The sequence below is a fragment of the Scylla paramamosain genome, chromosome 2 (assembly GCF_035594125.1).
Source record: "Scylla paramamosain isolate STU-SP2022 chromosome 2, ASM3559412v1, whole genome shotgun sequence".
Taxonomy (NCBI): domain Eukaryota; kingdom Metazoa; phylum Arthropoda; class Malacostraca; order Decapoda; family Portunidae; genus Scylla; species Scylla paramamosain.
In genome coordinates, this window is record NC_087152.1 from 4,418,796 (window position 1) to 4,435,245 (window position 16,450).

Here is a 16,450-nt window from a genome sequence, read left to right on the forward strand (position 1 = left end):
GAATCTTATGTACTATGACGTATTTACAATTCAACATATCGTCAGTATTCAAAGAATCTTAGAGAATCACAACAAATGCGTAGAAAAGTATTTATGATTTTCCTTCTGTTAATTCCTCACATTATTAAACTTTAAACAGTAATCATTTTTCATACATGCACTTAACAAGCTCTGTGGTACTTCATGTTGAGATATCTAGAAAAAAAAAAAATGTATATAATAACCTTCCTCCCTAAAGATTAATTTATGATACGGACAATTTCTTAGATTATAATTTTTCAGAGGCAAGTGATAGCGATAACTCTTCAGCATTATCAGTGAGGCAAGGATGTTGGGGACGCGCTGGAGGCTGGGTGGTTGGGACAGGGAAGGGGCGGACGAGGGTGACGAAAGCTGGGATGAAGCAAGCAGGGGTGAGGGACTTTCTTGCTGCTCATTCCAGGTATTGACGTTGCGTGTGAGGGTGGGGACCGTTTGTTTTGGTGAGAGAGAGAGAGAGAGAGAGAGAGAGGAGAGAGAGGAGAGAGAGAGAGAGAGAGAGAGAGACGAGAGAGAGATGAGAGGAGAGGAGAGAGAGAGAGGAGAAGAGAGAGAGAGAGAGAGAGAGACTCAATCACACACACCACACACAGTCAAGATTACGAAAAACAACACTATGCGCTTGCCAATTACTAAAAAAAATCGCTTGTACTACATGCCTTACAGTCTAACAAGATAGCATGACTCATTTAATTAAGCTCACAAACCACACACACACGTCTTCGCACATGAAAAAAATAACGAATACAAAGGCAACAGCCCCGGCACGGTCATACATACATCACTATGCAAATCATGGACATCGCTACCGTTGGGCCGCGAGTTGCAGGTTGCGGGCAAGGACGAGGAGGCGGGGTGTTGTGTTGGTCTGAATTGTGTTGACGTGTTGTGGGCTGGCCGACACGACTCGCGCTCTCCCGAGGTTCAAGGTGACGCGCTTTAAGTTTGCACGCACGTGGGAAGGAGCTGGAGGCCTGCAGGGATTGGAGAAGAATAACAGTATAAATGAAATAACAAAAGAAGTGTCATGTTTACTGGTATAGACAAGAAGCGGCGAGTCAAGTTTTCTCTGGTGTTCTCTGGTCTTAACAGTGTGTGACCTTGGGGATGACAGCCACGGTTTGTTATTGTTGTGGTCCTGGTGAATGGGTTCGTTGGCTTCCTCAGTGACTTACGGCTGGTGGATGGTAGGTCGGTGGGTGGGTGGATGTATACAAGAGCGGATTTCATTATGCTTTCTCTCCGTTGTTGTTCGTCTTGTCACTCACTGGCTTGCAACTTTACCTTCCCCACTTCCTACTTCCATCCATCAAAAACATGCCTGCCTGGGCCGAGAGTTGAGGCGAGGCTAACCTAATACAGGCTGGCAAGACGCGAAAGGTCAGCTGGTGAGTTTAATTTCAATACACACACACACACACACACACACACACACACACACACACACACACACACACACACACACACACACACACACACACACACACACACACACACACACACACACACCTCGCTATCTCATTAGTCAGTGTCCTTGTTTGTCACTTGGCAGGCTGAGGTATGCGCCCTGCTTAGGCTTAGCTCAAGTCAATACAGATTTTCATTGTTGAGCGAGCAGCTACTGTCCTCCTTAGGCAAGTGGGTGGCTTGGTGCGTGGTGTGTGAAAGGTCTCAGCCTCGCCTATTGATCGGATATATTATGTCAAAGCTCTCACCGAGTGGGCAAAGTTGGCGATCAGAATTCCAGCACGTGGTCCTCAGAGACTGGTTGCTCCTGTATTTGTAGGCCAGCAGTGCGGAGACGGTGGAAAGAAGGAAAATCGACTGAAAATACGAGAGGAAAGGAAGTAAAGTGTACAAGATAAGAATAGAAGGTGAATGGTAAGAGTGACAGTAATTAATGCAATTTTGCGAGATTTTGATTTATTTTGCAAGTACATAAAGTTGAAAATAAGCGAAAATATGGACTTTTACTGTTTTTCACTGACGGCACTCTTATATATAGAACTAATATACTTTAATTAACTTAACCCTTCTCTTCTGACAAATAATTATGTGTAATCATGTACTCATTTCCCTGAAAGCTGGCTCTTTTTTTTACTTTTTTAACATTAGTAAATAAACATCAGATTAAGTGTAACTGACCTCATCACACACACACACACACACACACACACACACACACACACACACACACACACACACACACACACAAACACACACATGAGGTTCGAGGGCTTTTTCATGTCATCGCAGTGATTCTACAATTGGTTCAAGCAGAGTGTATCCCCGGGCTGAGTGGCGGCGTGATAAGGGCAGGCAGGCAGGCAGGCAGGCAAAGATCAGGCTTGACCTACTAGAACCCGCCACCTCTTGAGATAGTCCAGTGCTACTCTCCGCGTTGGTGTCCCGAGTCGTCTTCATGCAGAGGACGTGAGACGAACAGGTTATCCTTGAATTCGCGCTTATCTGTCACTGCCAATGTTGTGTGGTGGTCTTGTTTTGCTGTTGTTTTTGCTGCTGCTGTTGTTGTTGTGGTGGTGGTGGTGGTGGTGGTGGTGGTGGTGATGGTGGTTTTGTTGTTGTGGTTGTTGTTTTTTTGTTTTATTCATGTTTTTTTCTCTTCTCCACTCACTGTTTCTCTTCTCTTCCCTTCCCTTTCTTTCTTTCCTTTCCTTCCCTTCCCTTCTCTTCATTTTTTTTCTCTTTTCTCTTTTCTTCTCTTCTCTTTTCTTCTCTTTCCTTCCCCTTCCCTTCCCTTCTCTTCTCTTCTCTTCTCTTTTCATCTTTCTTCTCTCTCTCTCTCTCTCTCTCTCTCTCTCTCTCTCTCTCTCTCTCTCTCTCTCTCTCTCTCTCTCTCTCTCTCTCTCTCTCTCTCTCTAGCTGGCAAGAGAGATTGTAACCTAGTAAAGTGACGGGTTTTCCACACACACACACACACACACACACACACCACACACACACACACACGTCCCCTCCGTCTCAGTTATCATCACACCTCACATGAATGACACTTTTCCTCCGTCACCTCCACTCGTGTACCTGTTACTGTGTGTGTGTGTGTGTGTGTGTGTGTGTGTGTGTGTGTGTGTGTTGGTTCAGGTGAGTAGTGTAAAGAGGAAAGGAAAAAGAAAAAGTCACTGAACGCGTATTAGTTCCTTTGACGCTCAGGGAAGCAAGGATGAGACTGGTCTTTGAGGATCACGTGTCTGGCTAGTGGTGCAGGTGAGGCGTGAGTCATACTGATAATCAACGGTGCACGGATGAATGAATAATGAATCTCGTGGCTCTGGAATGATTGTACAAGTAACACGGTGCCTCAGAAAACAGTCAACAATTCTCAAAGCGGGAACATTAAAGTTTACAAAGCAGGTAGTACGTGGTTAACTCAAGTGTGCTTACGTAATTAAATCAAATGAGGGAAAAAAGAGTTAAGATTGTTAATAATAAGATCCCCTTAGTAGTTGGCATACACTCTTACTCAACTGGTAAACTAATATTTCCTTCACACTCTTGCGTCATGATCTCACACATGACACACACATCACAGACCGAGCGAACCTCCTACTGTACATTTCCACTACGATTTCTCAACTTCCCACCGGTTTTCAGTATTCATCAGACAGCGTGAGGAAGATAAGACGGTGGTTGCTTCATATGTAGATGCAGGGAAGGTGAAAGTCAGGAATGTGTCAGAACCCTTATCGGTGGTAGAGTTGTACGTAGTCTCTTGTTGCAGGGTGCACTGAATGTAAAGGTAAAAGTGGTATTTTTTTGCAAGGTGTATAGGTAGAACAGGTACACGGTAATTGCTGGGTAACAACGAACATGCACACCAAGAGAGAGAGAGAGAGAGAGAGAGAGAGAGAGAGAGAGAGAGAGAGAGAGAGAGAGAGAGATGGGGGGTGGGGGGGAGGGCGGTGTTAGTGGGACAGGAAAATGAAGCAACCCAATCTTGTTTATACCTCACAACAAATATGGAACACTGCGACACGTCTTAGCAGTGGAGGTGATGGTGCTGGGTGTGGTGGTGGTGGTGGTGGTGGTAGTGGTGGTGATGGTGGTGTGCTAGATGTTGCGTTGTAGTGATGGCAGAGGCGGTCTCACGTGAACAGCGGCTGATGAGAGCATGGCATCCCTCGCTTCCCCCTCTCACCCTCCTCGTCCTCCTCCTCCTCTTTACCCACGAGAGCTCCACCTGATACCCACCTAACCATAGCAAGGCCAACTTCTGCCCTTACTTTCCTCTGTTTACTATCATACAACTTTTCCTTTGCTTTTTTTTTTTTTTCCTCCATAGACGTCCCTTCATCTCTCCCCCTACACTCATCTCCTTAGTTCTTTCCCTCTACACATTCATTTACCTGTAGACCTCTTCTCACCTCCTATACTCCTTTTACCAATACACCTGCCCTCACCTTTCTCCTATTGTTCATTTCTTACCTGTAGTCATCCCCTCACCTCTCTCCTTCTACGTGTTCTTTTTCCTTCACCTTCCTGCATTCACTGGCCTCTCTCTCCTTCACGCCTTTCATACAGACTACCTCCCATACCCTCCCCCTCATCATCTCTTACTCAAGGTGATATAACCACCGATATTTCTCAAGGTTGCAAGGTTACAGGCCCCTATCTTATTTTACATCCCTCATCCACTCCCTCTATTATTCTATCAACTTTTTACGTCGTGAATTTCGCTCACACATTAACGCTGCTTTGTTCCCAGCATGTCTACGCAGCAGGAATTCCACCGGGTTAAGCAACAGGAGTTTTTTAAGGTAATTGCACTGGCGAAGGTACGCATTGCTACGGTAAACAACGTGGGTTCCCTGCCAGCGTGGGTCTACGTGATGATTTTAATAACCTTGACAGTTGCTGAGTAAATATAGACGTTGGCAATGTTTTTCTTCTAATTTCCGTTTCTAAAAGTAGGAATATACAGAAAAAAATGGCTTGCTTTTGTGGTGTGCCTGAAAAAGAGAACACCAGGAAACATGAACTCGTAAAAAATAGAAATAAAAAATAAAAAAATTATTTCAGGCTGTTGTGGTTCACCTTAAAAAGAGAGTAAAATCCACAAAGAGGATATTGAAATGCTCTGAGAGGCCTGGAAGCACAGATACATTTACTTAACATACAGCGAACATAAACAGAATCCTTGTTGCACCTTTAGCTTTGGTAGGACGCCGGCAATGTTGTGGCAAGATGAGGCGAGGCAAGGCAAACCAACCACATGAAAAATAAAACAAACCTGACTCGACTATCCCTCAGTCTTGGCTTTCGTGAATAATGTATAACATAAGTGAAGGACAGCGCGGTGAAGAGCATGTGTGCAGAGCGTGTAGGGACAAAGGAGCGTGGAGGTTGCAAGCAGGGCCGCGAGGCAGACAACGCAAGCTGAGACCCAGAGAGCATACAGTCCGTAGCTTTCTGACCTTGAGGGGGGTACTTCGGTCAGTCCTTACCTGCGTTATACATTGTTCCTCGCTGCTTGCAACACTTTTATCTTCCACTGCTCTCCCTGCGACTTGCTTTTGTTTCTTAGCCTCTCTTGAGTTACTGCTCATCACACAACCCAGGTTAGGAAGTATGATGATGATACTGATGATGAGGATGCTGGAAAACACTACATCTTCTCTCTGTTCTGGTGTTTATTTTATTTTTTTTGTCTCACTTCTCGAGTGACTATTTATCTCACAACTGATGATATTGATAATATTGAAGATTACTTAGTAGGTTGTCTGTGTTACGTAGTGCTTCGGATACATCAGCTCCTCTCTATTCTCCTGCCACTTATCGAGTAGCGACACATTTCAAATCCCTAGTTAGCTAATCAATGGTGATAGTGGAGATAAGTTAGTAGGTTGTCGAAGTTATGTAGTGCTTGCAACATCACAGCTCCTCTACACTGTTCTCCTATCGTTAAATCTTTAGTCATTTCTTGGGCTGTTCATCTCTAATCCCCCCAAGTTGAATACTAAGTTACGTAGGGCATGTACTTGTACGTGAGTGTTCTCATTTTTTTAGCTTCCTTAAGTGCAAGTCGCTGATCGATAAGCTAAGAGTGTGACGCAGTTGTTATTCGAGCGTGTCCCATTTCACGCACTAGTTTCTGTTCACGAGCCTGAGGGTGAGACGCAGGTCGAGACTTGTGACCTTGCAACACACCACGGACGTAACGCTTGCAATCCTACCTGCTATTTGAGAGAGAGAGAGAGAGAGAGAGAGAGAGAGAGAGAGAGAGAGAGAGAGAGAGAGAGAGAGAGAGAGAGAGAGAGAGAGAGCCAATACAACAGTAGATACATTCACTAATTGCTTGTGTGTGTGTGTGTGTGTGTGTGTGTGTGTGTGTGTGTGTGTGTGTGTGTGTGTGTGTGTGTGTGTGTGTGTGTGTGTGTGTGTTGAAGGTCACGTGATAGCCTAATGCCCACCAGCTGTACCCTTTCACACACCACGTACCCATCTCTCTATGCTTCGGGAGGACAGTGAGTGACTCCTCACCAACCAAAACATTCCTGACCAGTGGGAAGTGAACATTATCCTGGCAAGTGTCAAGGACGTTACTACTGAGCGTGCGTATGCGTGTGTGTGTGTGTGTGTGTGTGTGTGTGTGTGTGTGTGTGTGTGTGTGTGTGTGTGTGTGTGTGTGTGATCGTACATTATTCCGAGCACGACCCGAGGCAAAATCCCTTAGGAAACCTCTTTTGATGGCGGTGGAAAGAAGGGGAAGTAAAGAAGGAATTGGGGATTACGTGAGAGAGAGAGAGAGAGAGAGAGAGAGAGAGAGAGAGAGAGAGAGAGAGAGAGAGAGAGAGAGAGAGAGAGAGAGGAAATGTGGATATGAACGCTAACGACAGATAAATGTATAAATAAAGGAGAGAAAATAAAAAAAAAATACAGAACGGTTTACAGTAGACAAAACGTGCATTAAAATGAATAATTTAAGAGTATAACAATAAAAAAAGGCATAGAAAATATATATATATAAAAAAAAAATAAACTCATCGAAATTCAAGACTGGTGTAGCGGAAACCAACTTTATTACATCATTTTTTTTTCCCCTTTTATTAGCCAAGTCCAATTCCCATCGGTATAATAACAGTTCCAGATACAAAGTCTTACAAAAAAGGAAAAAAAAAAAAATAATACGAGAGAGGGAAAAAGAGAGACACCAGAGGGAATTACAAGAAAATATCATAAAACATTCTATTCCGGTTCATCCAATAGACTAATTTTTCCTTTTCGACGTGGCCTTGATGGAGGAAGTCACGTGGCCGCAGCATGAACAGGAGGAGGAGGAGGAGGAGGAGGAGGAGGAGGAGAGGAGTTGGGAGGGGGCAGTAAAGGTTGTGGTCAGTTACTGGTTCCTTCACCTCCTTGCCTTGACTTTGGTCCTCACGCCTGTCTGTCCTTGGTGAGTCTGCCTTGCCCTCCTCAGGCCGCTTCTCCCTGTCGTCCTGGCTGCTACTGTTCTTCCTTCTCTTTCCGTACTACTTCGCTGCCGTGGTGCGGTTCCATTCAGTCTCCTCATGCGCTCACCTCATGCATGCACTTCTTTTGTGTCTTACTCCTGGGGTTCCTCTGTTGCCCCGTTGCTATCCTGCTGGAGCCTGAAAATAAATAAATAAATAAATAAATAAGTAAATAAATACGAGTAAGACACAAAGATAAATACGATCGAGTGCTTCTCTTCTTTTTCTTTTCTTTTTCTTTCTTCTTCTTCTTCTTCTTCTTCTTCTTCTTCTTCTTCTTCTTCTTCTTCTCTTCCTCCTTTACATCTCATTAGCTGCTGCTATTCCAGTCGAGTCTATCATGAAAGAAAGCACTTACCCTTATTTCCTTGTCTCCTTTCTTTTCTCCTACTCCTTCCTTTTTTTTCTCTTTTCCCTTTTTTCCTTTTGGACACACTTCCTCTGTCCTCTATTCCTTGTATCCTCGGTGACTTAATCTGAGAGAGAGAGAGAGAGAGAGAGAGAGAGAGAGAGAGAGAGAGAGAGAGAGAGAGAGAGAGAGAGAGAGAGAGAGAGAGAGAGAGATACACAAACACAAGCGAACACACGTGACCACGAAGACGCAGAAGCTTTACGTTGCATGCAATCCACTACTCGGTTCGCACTCCTCCAAGGTCGCGCACCGCCCCGCCAAGGTGAATCAGAGGCTGTCCATCCCAGGGCGGCCGCTCGACAACGGTCCTGCAGTCAACTCGTAAGCAACAAGGAGACTACGTAATGCAGGGAGCAGCGGCCAGCGATGTCCTTGTAGGGGTCAGCTGAGGGGACATTTTGCGTGCGTGAAGATGTTCCTTGTGTGTGTGTGTGTGTGTGTGTGTGTAAATTAGTGTGCGATAGGATTAGCGAACATGGGATTAACTCCGCCATTATGTAAATCCTTCTTTGCTCAGGAAATTAGATATTGGATCGCGTTGAGAATGTGTGTATGAGAGAGAGAGAGAGAGAGAGAGAGAGAGAGAGAGAGAGAGAGAGAGAGAGAGAGAGAGAGAGAGAGAGAGAACGCAAAACCCAGAACCCAGAACCTGAAGACAAAAAGTTAGTGTCACAAGAGTCTGATGATTGCCACGCATGCAAAGAATGTCCTTGAAACACTCCTGAAAAGACTTGTTTTAGAAAGTCCTTGGAAACTTGATTTGAATTATTTTTTAGATCTTGTGGAATCTTGACACTCAGAGCTAATGGACAAGGGAGAGTTCAGGAATTCTACGAGTTTATTTAATTAGTTTAGAACCCACAATTCCGTTTTCATTGTTATTTTTTGTATTTTTTTCACGAATTTTTCTCTGTATATTAATTAGTGTGGGTTGTGCATATTTTCGCAGCGCCGTGCTGTTTTTTATTCGAGTTTAATTAAGTTCATCATCCGAAAGATAAAATAGGCTTAAATTTATATGGAGCTTTAGACATTGATTTGCGTATTTTCAAACCATTCACCACTACTGTTATTAATATTTTTAACCCTTGGAACGGACGGTGTTTTTGTGTTTTCTCCTTAGAGTTAACAAGCAATTCATTTTTCATCTGCTCACCACATAACGAGTGAATCATCTTAGGAGTGAATGACTTTACGAGTTTATATTATTTATTTTGTTTATTTTCGAGTTAACGAGCAGTTTTTCATGTACTCAGCACAATACAAGTGAATAATCCCACGAATGAATGTCCTTGAACAGGGAATGACTGAGAAAGCGAAAGAAAAAGAAGAAAGAAGAAGAAGAAGAAGAGAGGGAGGGGTTCGTGACACTTTCGAATCAGACTAAACACAAAAATCCCGCTTCGTGTACAAATGAAGCTTTTTTTTTTTCAGGTTTTGCGTCGTTACACTTGACCTTAGCTCTCCTTTTTTTCAGCAGCACCTAAGCCGTACACTCCTGATGCCATTTGTGTATTTTTATTTCACCTTCTTTGCTGCGCCACGTATCCTGTTCTGAGTCACTTGTTTCCTTGTCACTCACGAGCAGTTTAATTGTTATTTTATTTACTTGTTGATTTATTGTTTTTTTCTTTTCTTTTTTTCTTCTCTTTTCATTCTTTCGTTTTTTCTTTCATTCCTTCGTTTTCTGTCCTTCATTTTCTTTCTTTTGTGTGTGTGTGTGTGTGTGTGTGTGTGTGTGTGTGTGTGTGTGTGTGTTATTACGACTTTTCTGCATCGATGAAGCGCCAAACAACTACTCCATATATTGACTCTTATTTGTGGCTTGTTTATTTTTCCCTTTTAGACGACACGGAAATAGGAACGTGTATCTGACACAAATCTTCCCTCGAGTTTCCTTTCTTCTATTCATGTCTCCCTCGCGCGGCTCTCTCTCTTTCTCTCTCTCTCTTATTTAATATTTTGATTCCCACGTCAGTTTTGAGCCTCGCGTCGCCAGGTTGTCTTGTGTCCACGCTTTTCCTTCATCCCCTCGTCAATAACTGTTAATATTAGATAACATGCGGCCCCCAGAACTGTCTCGCGTGACCGTCTGCCTCTCCTTTCTCTCCTCTACGTGTCTGCTTAACCTTTTCCTACGCGTCTTCTCTCCCCTTCTCACCTCTTCTCTCTCTCTCTCTATCATCCTTGTCACATCTCATTCATTTCAATATTACAAGCATTACACGTATAAGAAATTAAATGACTAAGTTACAAAAGGAAAAAAAAACTTAAGCTAAAAATTATCACTCCTGTATCATTGTATTTTAAAGGTTTCTCTCTCTCTCTCTCTCTCTCTCTCTCTCTCTCTCTCTCTCTCTCTCTCGTCTCTCTCTCTCTCTCTCTCTCTCTCTCTCTCTCTCTCTCTCTCTCTCTCTCTCTCTCTCGTGTCACTATCTTCCTTACCTCTTCTGACCTTTCCCTCTCTTTCTCTTCCTTGCCACTTCATCTTTCATGCCCCTCTCTCTCTCTCTCTCTTGCCTCTCCCTTCCTCCCATCCTTTTTCTCTTTCCTCCTTTCTATCCTTGCCCCATTCTCTTTCAGTACCTCCATTACTTTTTTTGTTTATTTTCCTGTCCTCTTTTCTTCCCCTCCTTTATCTGTTCTCTCCCTTTCAGTGTCTCTTTTCCTCTTCCTTCCTTATATCGCTCCTTTCTTTTCTCTCTCTCTCTTTCCTTTTTTGTGTTTCCCTTTTGTTTCCCATAGTCTTCATCAGTATCCTCTTCGTCTCTCAACCTCCCTCTCACTCTCTCCCTCGCCGGTGTAGACAGAAGGGCGTGGGGGAGTTTAAAGAGCGATGGAGGAGTCACGTGAGGCAGGAAGACTATCCGAGACACACCTGGATATCCGAGACACACCTGGAATCCGTTCATGGGTGTCTGAATCTTGTGGAGCTACTGATCTCTCCTTTTGTTACGCCTCGTCTTGTGTCTGTTTATCTTGTTTGTCCTCCTCCTCATCGTTCTCGCCCTCGTCCTCGTCTCCTTTCTGTTTTTCCTCTTTCTCCTCCTCCAATATTCAGCTACGGTCTGTTACTGCCACCGCCACCACCTATACATGTCTGTACGTCTGCAAACTTCCCTCATCCTTACGTAACTCAAACTTCCCCTCCAGTCACCGAACTTATGCTGTTCTGTTGATCCTTGCTTCATAATAATTAGTACTTAATCTCTCTCTCTCTCTCTCTCTCTCTCTCTCTCTCTCTCTCTCTCTCTCTCTCTCTCTCTCTCTCTCTCTCATCTCCTTTAACCGCTGCTACTGCCACCACCACCACCACCACCACTACCACCACCTTCACTAACTACTACTTCCACTACCATCGCCATCTTTAATACTACATCACCATCACTGCTCCCTCTATCACCATCACTATCAGAATAACAACTAAAAAAAAAAAGGGATAAACTGGATTCTGGTCAAGACTCACATACAAAAACAAAAAAAAATAAAATAAAAAAAGAGACGACACTGGTTAATAAACATACACACACTTCTTGCCTCACACAGTTCATTGGCACCACCACCACCACCACCACCTTCAATTTTCTTTTTTCCTCTTATAATATTTACATTCAGTGATATATTATTAACAAGACCGCTTAGTTAATGAGTTCATGCACGGTTGTCACTCTTAACTCGTCCACCATCACTTCCACCTCCTTCCCGAACGATAACATTGCTGAGTTAACGAGATAAATGCTTCAGACGGCGAGGGTGAAGCGATAGGGGGTGTGAGAGGGGAGAGGAGGGGCAGGTCGTGGTGGTGGTGGTGGTGATGATGGGAAGGAGTCGAACTGGTAATAACCTGATCAGAAAATAAGTTTATGTACTGTTCTTCCTCGGACGTGACTCTCTCTCTCTCTCTCTCTCTCTCTCTCTCTCTCTCTCTCTCTCTCTCTCTCTCTCTCTCTCTCTCCCGTTTTCTATGCTTCCCCTCTTTTCCTCTCTTCGTACATACAATATTTTCTCTCTCTTTACATGCATATATAGTTTTTGTGCCTTGTCTTGTTCTTCCTCGTTCTATCTTATCTTCATTTATATTTTCTGATTTTTTTTCTCCCTCTCATTTGGTTTTTGTTACTTTCTCTCATTCCCAGAATTCATCTCTTTCTCCTATTATCACCGTCTCCTCTTGTTCTCCTTTTCCATGCTGCTTCTCTTTTCCAAATTTATACGTTCATTTATTCCAGTCTTCTTAATTTTCCTCTTTCTTTTTTTCTTGTTTGTTATACTTTCTCTCATTTCTTATTTTCTTTTGTTTGTTCTTTTCTCGTTCCATGTTTGTTTTCCTCTTCTACTTTCTCTCACTTCCTTTATCCATTGTCTCTTCTTTCCTCTTTCTTTGTTTACTCTTCTCTTCTACTTTCTCTCATTTCCTTTTCCGATCGTCTTTTCTTCCTTCGTTCCATCCTTCTCATTTCCTAATCACTCCACTTCTTCCTACCTTCGTCAGTTTCAATCATCCTTTCTCTTTCCATCTCACTCTTCACTCTCATCCTGTGTGCTTCTCTCATTTGCACTCTGTTCTGCACCACTGTGTCATTTTCCCATCTCGATACTGTAATTTTGTAAGAGTACGTATTGCTCTCTTATCTTTCCTATTATTGTTCGTTTTCTACCTTTCATCAATTTCTGCCACGTGTCTTTGTTCCTCTTCTTTCCCCCCTCACTTTTTATTTTTTGTTCTCTCTCTTTCTCTCTCCTCCACTAGAAAAACAAATGGCTTTCTCTTCATTTCCTTTTGTTTTCTTCCTCTATTCACTCTCCCATCGTAATTTTTTTTTATTCGTTTTCCTTATGTTGTTTTTCTCTATACATTTTTTTTCTTATCGTGTTATTTCTTTTTCTTTTACATTTTTCTCGTCATTTTGAAAGGTTCTGCTAGTGCTTTTGTTTTCCTTTTTTTTCTTTTTCGTTTTATAATATTATTTGATTTATGGATTTGTGTATATTCTTCGTGTAACTTCACCACTTCCTCCTCCTCCTCTTTCTTGATATTCTTGTCTGTATACATGCATAACATCCCTCTCATAACCTCTACTGTTTTCCTTATCCCCCTTTCACTCCCGTCCTTCCTTTTTCTCGCTTGTTTTGGTGGTTTGATTTCACGCTTCCCTTGTTTCATCATCCCTCAGCCATTGTTTACATCTCATCACCACCTCTTGTTTCACCTCCTGCATATGCATCCCCCCTTTACGTCACACTCAGCCCCCTTGTCCTCTTTCCCTCCCTTGCTTTCCCTCGTCTCTCTTCACACTTTTTTTTGCTTCTCTCACCTTCCTACCCGCCCTTTCTCTTTCCTCCTCCCTCCTCTGCCGTCCTCCTTTCTCTTAGCCCTCAGTACCATAGCTCCTCCTTCCCAGCGTCTCTCCCTCTGTTCCCGTTTCCCAGTGCCAGCTCCTCCTGTTCCTCGTATATCTGCTAGGTATTCGCAGATTTCCAAACCACCACGACACTTAGCTAATGTAAAGGTGAAACATGTTGACAGTGCGGCGTGGGGAAAGGTGCATAGTCGGCCTCCCCTTCCCTGCCCCTCCTCTTCCTGCCTCCCACTGCATCGTTTCTCTTTTCCCTCCATCTCATCCTCCTCCTCCTCCTCTCTTTCTATCTCTCTCTCTCTCTTCCTCTCTCTTCGCCGCCACCAGTTAAAGTTTAAAGTCATTTCTCTCTCCAACCTTCTCTTTCTCTATCTCCTGGGTCCCGTTTCTCCTCCTCCTCTTCCTCCTCCTCCTCTTCCTCTGAGTCACCCCTCGTAAGCTTATTGATTGTTTGAACGGGAGCACAGAGGGAGAGTGTGACAAATAGACCATTCGATTCAGTTAATGGTGTTTAGGTGCTGCATGATGTTAGGTGTTTTGATCCTGCAATGCGTGAAGTGGGGCGATGAAGGAATGTTCTGTATTTCGTTGGTTTTTTCACACTTATTAAGCATCATTCCGCTTTGATGGTGGAGGGAGAGCGAGTGGTTGGTGTTAAGTGTGTTTGTTCTGGCGTTTGTTTCGTCAGGTGTGTATGAACTGTTGCGTGTGCTGGTGAACTAGATGAGCGTTATAATGCATGGCTGAACCTCCTTGCACGCACACACACACACATACACACTGAGGAAGAGTAGCGGCAGAACATTTTGTACTGTTAACCTCATTTGTAACTCCCCAGGATTAAACAGTCCTGCCTGCCTGTGATTGGCTCTCGTCCGCTGTACCGCGCCCTCACACTGTGCGCAGGAAGGCAGGGTGGGGGGGGGGGGGGACTGCTGATAACTAATAAGGAGAATATAGGATGAGGAATCGATGGGAGAGTAGATCATGGGAAGAAAAGTAGGCTGAGTGTGCAGGTGTGTGTTTGTGGAGGGGTGGGGGGGGCAGGGGATGGAGTCTTGGTGTTATCTAAGGAATTTTTTCATACACGTAAGGTATTTTAATATATAGGTAATTTCAAATGGTAGTTTCAGTAATGAGGTGTTTGGCTGACTTGTGACTCGTGTATTGAAGCATTTTAGTTGTGGTATTACTGTTGGAACGGCGGTCTGGTGATCCATATAACCATCTGGTGTTCTTTTACCTGTTAGTCATTACCCCTTTTAATACCACAGCATCAATTTTATTATTCTATTTTATTACGCTGCAGAGTATTATTGTTATTATTATTATTATTATTATTTATTTATTTTTTTCAAGTTCAGGGTGACGGTTTTCGCTTCACAGAAATTACGAAATCATGTACTCAGGTCTAGTCACGCATCTAACAAAATCTATGTAATTGTAAATGGTTGCCTTAGTAATGAAACGACTTGGTTGACTCACAAGCAACTACTAAGGTGTGGTTCTATGCTGGATCGCCGGTCTAACAATTTAAATCCACAAAGTGTTCATTTACCTGTTTAGTCACCATCCACTTATTAATACCACAGCATCAGTTTTCATCGTAATCTCTTTGGGCAGCAGAAGATGACGGTTCTCGTTATGAAGGAGTCCACAAATCACCCAATTACTCACCCAACAAAATTATATCCACTCTGTTATAGCCAATTAAGAGGTGATCTGATGCCCTATGAAAGCTGGCTGTGGTGCCTGATTGCGAATTTTGTGTTGGAGATGATTGCGTGGCCCTTGCTGTGCCCGTGTTGCGAAGGAGTAAGAGCAGTATTCTGAAACGCATCTGGCCTTACCTCGATTGCTTTCAAAGGGCTCTAGTTGAAGTGACACGGCTTGTAAAAGGTGTTCCTATGGCTACATGGACAAATTAACATGATTTCTGCAATATTAACAGGTGAAAACACTCGTGAGAACCCTGCTAGTTGTTTCTGTGGCCTTTGAAAACAGTCGTGATGAGAGAATATAGTTTCTGCACACGGGCCTCACTCCCAACCGCAGCCTCACACGCCAGCAATGAACAGTTCAGGCCCGCGCCAGGTGTTGCGTGAAGCTTGGTTTACCCCCGTTATTCATTAGGCGTCATGCTTTCAAAGGCTGGCAGTGGATAATGCTCCCCTGAACGCTGACTGATGGTAGTGGTAATGGAATCTGATGACTGGCGCTCATGTATGATTCGTTTCACTGACTCAATGCTGATGACGGAGAAAAATGTAATTAGTTTATGTATATCTAGTAAAGAATGTTTGATATGATGACTATGCATCTAAAAAATCAAAGCTCATCAGTAGCGTTTATGTACTTGAGGTGGTTAGTGTTGGTTATGGATGATGCGAAGGGGTTGATGGTAAGAGTCTAGATAAAAGAACATTCAGTCATTAACATCCCTGAATCTGAGGTGACCAGTAAAGGAAGGACGTACATAAAATCATATACCAAACATGAAGGGGACTGTATCAGTGTATCACGCAGGTTTAAGTCGGAATCTGATAAAGACTTCCAGATATTGATGCTATAAAGATTATTAACTAACAAGCAAATCATACCTGGCGTGCGTGGCTTTAAAGAGAGAGCTGCCTCCTGGTGCCTGGGGGCGAGCACCAGTTTGTTTCACGGCTTTGTTCTCGTGTCGGGAGTGACGAGAGGAAGCGGCGAGCGAGTAAGCCTTTGTGTCGTCCCCCTTCAAAACGGAGTGCGTTATCTGTCTGTCTGTCTGTCTGCCTTCAAATGGGTCTTGATTGTTGTGTGTATTAGTGAAGCGATGCTCATCTTTTGTAGAGGGTAACCTGAAACTGTTTTGGCGTGTGTTTCATTTTAACGTGCTTTTTAAAACAACGAATTACAGAGTGCTGTCGTATGTTATATGGAAGTCTACCTAAAACTGTTCTTTCCTCGTGGCTCCTTTCTAATACCATGCTTTTCTTCTATTAGAGGACAACCTTGCAGCTGTTTTAGCGGTGGGATTTACTATAACATCCTTGAAAACTACAAATTACAGAGCTGTCTTTTCAGTATCTTAGTCAGATTTTCCCTAGATGTCGCTTTTAAACTGTTCTTTCCTTATGCTTTTTTTTTTATTTTTTATTTTTCTAGTAACATGCTTAAAAATTTATGGGCAG